The sequence below is a fragment of the Macrobrachium rosenbergii genome, chromosome 17 (genome assembly GCF_040412425.1).
Source record: "Macrobrachium rosenbergii isolate ZJJX-2024 chromosome 17, ASM4041242v1, whole genome shotgun sequence".
NCBI lineage: Eukaryota > Metazoa > Arthropoda > Malacostraca > Decapoda > Palaemonidae > Macrobrachium > Macrobrachium rosenbergii.
The window spans coordinates 12,092,770-12,098,769 of record NC_089757.1 but is presented as its reverse complement, the minus strand read 5'-3'; the positions used below and the strand labels follow the sequence as shown (position 1 = coordinate 12,098,769).

General features: G+C 38.4%; 1 long non-coding RNA gene across 1 annotated transcript in view; it reads right to left on the bottom strand.

The window, feature by feature from the left end:
- LOC136847737 (uncharacterized) overlaps positions 1–6,000 on the bottom strand; it is a 206,669-nt gene that overhangs the window by 63,790 nt on the left and 136,879 nt on the right. The window contains exon 2 of the long non-coding RNA XR_010855818.1: positions 2,991–3,095. This is a non-coding gene — a long non-coding RNA (uncharacterized lncRNA). The remainder of the gene's footprint in view (positions 1–2,990; positions 3,096–6,000) is intronic.

Genomic DNA, 6,000 nt, shown 5'->3' with positions numbered 1-6,000 from the left:
TTATTTTCGAATAATTTATTGTGCATTTATTAAAGTAAGACATTATTTCTCCGAGTTAATGTTGCTGATAACCAATTTGATGCCTTCAATTTTAACATTAAAAAATGATCTTTCAGCGTGAGTTCTCACACCATGTTAGCGAACCCATAGCCGTTTACAAGAGGCTTTCAAAGGGTACTTAGATGGCGAACAAAAATGAGGGGGGAGAGAGAGAGAGAGAGAGAGAGAGAGAGAGAGAGAGAGAGAGAGAGAGAGAGAGAGAGAGAGAGAGAGAGAAGGAAATATGTATATAGCATGACTAGGGTATTATTAACGGCTAACTACCAAATACTAACTGCAGATACCCACTGCGGTCTCATTGCATATTTCAAGTAAACGCCTACTTTTGGCTACTGAATGATCAGTCTAGTTACTGGAAGTATAGTATGGGTGGCTGGGTAGATAAAAAAGGGGAACTTGGGGGAGGTGGTGTCGAAAACCTAATCTGTAAGATTAAAAGAGGGAATAATATACATCATTAAGTTTCATACCCACCTCAGTAACTTCCTTGACAGTTATGTTAAAGAGGTAAGTATCATCCATCTCGATAAAAAAATACGTAAAACTAACTATTTTCTTTTACTTTTACTTTACTATAGATTTCCATACAGAGACTGACCTCGTTCTGATGCTTCGTAAGTGAGACTTATTTTTTGTTAAAAAAGAGGGTCATAAATCTTGTAATATGAGCATGGAGCTCTGTAGAAAAATATTAAGCAAAAAAACAAAAAGCTAATGAAACGTTAATATTTAACGACAAACAAATGACCTTCAATGAAACCAAACCGACAATAAACCGAAAATGATGTATCCATCAATTTCATTGCGTTAAACAGATTCACACATCCAGATGCTGCCACTTAATTAGGAACTGTCTAACTCCTGCGACAAGAGTGGTTCAGGTATAGAATTATGACCCGAGGGCTTCCAGCGCCTAAATTCAAGTTCCTCGCGATATTAGTCTGCGAAGAATTTCATCGCGTACGATGTCTGAATTTCTTTCGGTTTACCTGTGATTTAATTGTTTCTTGTACGGAACAGAATATTGTGAGAAGTGAGGAAACAATGTAGAGAGAGAGAGAGAGAGAGAGAGAGAGAGAGAGAGAGAGAGAGAGAGAGAGAGAGAGAGAGAGAGAGAGAAAGTATTCTGTGTATCCTTTACTATAGTTGATAAAAAGAAAGTTACCAAAGAGACAGACGGACAGACAGGCAAAGAAAAACTAAGGTTGCATTCCAGCAAAATAAAGAAAACTAAATAGTTTCAACTTGCGTAAGAAATTAGCTAAATGGCGCCTAACAGTTCGACCTTCCCCATTTTATCGGGAATTTCAAACGAATGTGAAGATGAAGAATTTCGTTTTCCTGTTTATTTTCCTAATCATTCTAACGACTCTGTACTTTGTTCTCCCTAAAATGCAATCAAAGGAAGCCTATCTAGAGTCTAATTGAAAGGATCCTCTGGAGAGTTAATTAAGCTGAATCACTTTGAGAAATGAAGCTTCGCAAAACTGGCTAAAATCGTCCCTGCGGCCTCTCAGCGTAAGAGAAAAGGTATCCCGACATCACATCTTGAAAAAGTGTTCATTTGTAACAATTACCTAAAAATTTTACCAACGATCTTGCCATTTTCACAAGAAGTACTCAAGGGAAGCAAATAACTTTGAAATTAAGTTTCCATTCTATGGAAAATTCCTCAGTTTTCTTAATTGCTGAAAACACTTTTGTGGCATGTATTTTTCTCTGGTGATTTCAGACTGAAATACCGAATAAAAAGGTAATTTTATTAATTTATATTCATGACATAAACAAACACTAACTCCAGTCATAAATCAAGGTCTATGCTCACATGTCCCCTTAAATCACCTGACTCAGCCCCATTAGGCCTTTCATGGGGAAGGTCTTGAACCTCTCCCGAAATTCACTTGATTAATTCCCCCCAGACAGACAGCAAAGTAGAACAGTGCTAGGCCAAACGGGAAAGTTCTAATTACTAGAGGAGGACCTTAAAGTGTTGAAAGGAAGGGCATTGTAAGGGCTCATTGGGTATGGAGAGAGAGAGAGAGAGAGAGAGAGAGAGAGAGAGAGAGAGAGAGAGAGAGAGAGAGATTAAAAAAAGCAGGGAATTATCATAATGGCTTTTGCATATAGAAAAAAACATAGCCTTATATACCCATTAGATGAGGTGGCTCTAAATGACTGCCCTTCCGGTTCTCGAAGAGTCTTCAAGGATGTTGCTAGCGCTCACACCCTTCGTAAACCTGGCTGCAACTCACCACATTCGACAGACCACCACGTACGTAACTTAACGTGTAGGTCAACGGAGGCACAATGGTGGTATTTAACGGAACGATTAGAAAGAGTTCAGTCTCGCTCGGGAATCGAACCGGGAACATTATTAATCACGTCTACGAGAACTTCGACGCATCTTAGCACAGCTTTCAAAAAAAAAAAATGTGAAACGTACATCTGAAGGGGAAGGAAGGGGAAGGAGAAAAAGATAAATAGGGAAGGAGGAACTGAGAAGGACTGAGGTCCCACCCGCTTCCTCGTCTTCGCTCGACGCATAACCAGAATCGAGATCCTTATAAACTGATGTTAATTCTGTCTTCGGAAGCATTAGCCTTGACACACAAACTCCCCAATAATGAGATGTGACAGAGACCTTTGGCCGGATAACCGATGAAGCTGCAGAGACTGATATCGATCAAAGATCCATAATACTAGAGAGAGTTTATGCCAATATGCGTGTTCGTCCTTTGCCATTACTTTTGTCTTTAAAATAGGATTTTAAGCTCTACTGACGAATCGTTTAATGAAATCTGTGTAAAATCTTCACTTAAATAATAAAAATCATGCAGTGTTGTATACAATTTTACGCATATATAAATAAATGTATAATGAAATAAGTATATACATAATTATATACATATATACGTTTATAATTATATTACCTTTCAGTGTGCATGCTGTGCTTGAGTAGGAGGAAGCAGCATCTGTCTCAATAGACGATTTGATTGATGGCAGCAGTGACGAACTAGGAGGAATAAGCGACGATCCTGCGTACAAAATTATTATTATTATTATTATTATTATTATTATTATTATTATTATTATTATTATTATATAAAACAAGTCTCAAACGCATTAACTTGCAAAGCAATCTTTCACAAAGCAGAATGCTCGTATTGTGAAAAAATAACACTGAAATATGTTAGAAACAAACAAAAATATAAGTAACAAACAGATACATATTTACATGCGTACAAAACAAATCTCTTATAAAGGAAAAACATTTTATTTTCCACTGCGGTTTCCAAAAAGCACCGTCCTCTGCCCTAATACATATTTCATATTATTAAAATTCCTTCTTTCCTTGGCTCGTGGGATATCATTCTTCTCTTACGAGTCCAGCTATCTAGATCAATCAATTTCTTTACAGCAACGCCTTGGCATCATTGTGCAAGAGGCAGCACTGGCATACGGGCCGTTTAATTTATACCGACTATCCAGCCCACCCCATTTGAACACTTTGGCATTAAACTTAGCTTAGAAATCACTGCTATTGGTGGCAGAATTCAAATCACAACGTATTTCCTTTTGTTTAAAATCATCTCAACGAGCTAGAGATTTCAATGTGGTAACACTGGATATTTGGGGATGCGTTTGGTCAGATATAAAAATACTGGCTACTACATAGTGGTCGACTCTGAGCAATTGAGTAAAATTGACTATTTAGTAACAGCTTTTAATAAAAAAGTAGCGATTTATTTGAATTGCAATAACCTAATCAATTTTGAATAATAAAAATAAATAAATAAAAGACTAAATAACAATATTTGCAATGGATTTTCATAATCGTTACTTCCGCATAAAACTTTTTTCTTCTCTCTTCATTATATCTCCTAAACTGGTAATTTAAAATTGCTCTATCCCTCTACTCCTTTTCCCTCCTCTTTGTCCTTTCCTTCAGCCCACGAAAAAACTAAACAATAAATAAATGAATAAATAATCTGAGGGATTTTTGCAAGGGGCTAAGCCCTCCCTGTGGAGCTTAACAACGAGAGACATTTCGGGTTGTCCTCCACAAAAGGAAGCGTGTAAACTCTGCCAATCCTCGCGCCTTAGGGACCCACTCGGCTTGCTTGCCAAGTTGGCTCAAGACATCTACACCCTTTCTTTTACCACTGCGTTCTGTCATGCGCTTGCTTGGGAGCCTGGGATTCTTACGAGTCTTTTTTTTTTTGGACTCAAGTGAGGAACAGATCACAGATTGCTAAAAAAAAAAAAGTGGAAAATAAACTAAATTGCTTAAGGTTTCTGCAAAGTTGATCTTGAATTTAAGTCTGTTTGGAGCTGACAGTAACTGACACTAATCGATATCATTCAAATTTACAATGCCTGGAGGAAACTCATGCTGTTAAACACCCACCAGAGGTTACATTTCAGATACATTACCCAATCAGAGGCGAGGTAGGAGTTTTAACGACACACTCAAAAAGAAAAAACTAGTTACTTTTTCCTGCCATCCAATATAATTGTCAGAAGTAAACCCGCCATCTTTGGTATCCTTTTACAACCTTCTACGACATATACGAATCCAGACTTGTTAAAATTCTAGCGCTGTCTTCGACTTGAGGCTCCTCTGTTCAGCTTCGTTTCAGTTTGCCACCACCTTATTTCAAACTCTTACGAGAACAGGAGAGTTACAATTTTGTTTTTTCTTTCATTTACATCATTATTCAGTGGCTTATGTTGATGTCTCCTTTAATCCTTCTCTTGCTACGGCCTTTTTACTACTAATTTTGCTTTTGATGGCCAAGTTAAAGGGACACGTATTGTAACAGGTTTACAGTATACTGACATCAGTTGATGATCCGGTACGGATTGGTCCGTTACTGGAGTGTTCTGCTCGTTTGTTGTAACATACAGCTAATTATTAAAGTACTTAACAATTGTAATGAAATACGAAGAAAGAGTAAAAAAAAAGAAATTTCTTATCATAATCAATATATCTGCTTAAAGATTACAAGTTCTGACCCTACCGCTAAAAAATTATTTATTATGCAATCAGGAACACTTTTATCCTATGAAAATTGTTTAGGGACTCTTACTACACAGCCATGCTGCCTTGGTAGAACTGATTCTCGAAGGAATGACTATCAGTTGGAATGCATTTGCGGGACTTGGAACAATATGCTTCTGAACAGCAAATACCACAAGGAAGTCATCACCAACCACGTGGGATACAGCCCCTGGGGCTGATCTCAGTGTCTGGCGCTTCTCTTAAGCTCTTGATCTCTGTATCAAAAATAACAATGTATATCTATATATTTGATTCTGTGAGTACCAACGACGATTGGGAAATAATGACATTTTCGCTAGGATCTGTCGTCGTCCAGGCTGGGCACGTCTCTCTCACTACTGCCCCCACCCTATGAACCACAAAAATACATACACACACTTATGCGAAAGGAAGGTACCTTATTCTGAATTTCGGGACGGTAGGTAACGTCCCCTTGGTCGTGACTAGTTGTCTACCTTCCTTTGCATTACCGCCAGCTTTGACGGTATATATGGGTGTTATACGCAGATAGCAGAGCCAGGTATTTCACGAACTGCCTGAAATTTCAGGCAGATGACGAAATGCACTTAGAGACATTTGATCCCCCAGAGGCTAGTACTAAACACGGCAAAATATATTTGACGCCCAGGGCTGGTTAGTACTAAACACGGTGAAATACATTTGACCCCCAGGGCCTAGCACTAAACACGGCGAAACAGTGGGAGTCACTGTTTCGCCGTGTTTAGTACTAGCCCCTGGGGCGATCAAATGTCCATAAGTGCATTTCGCTATCTGACTGAAATTTCAGGCAGTTAGCGAAATGCCTGGTTTCGCTACCTGCCTGTAAAATGGGTAGACTACTGCAAACAAACAGTAATGTAAATCTGGGAAACGAAAGC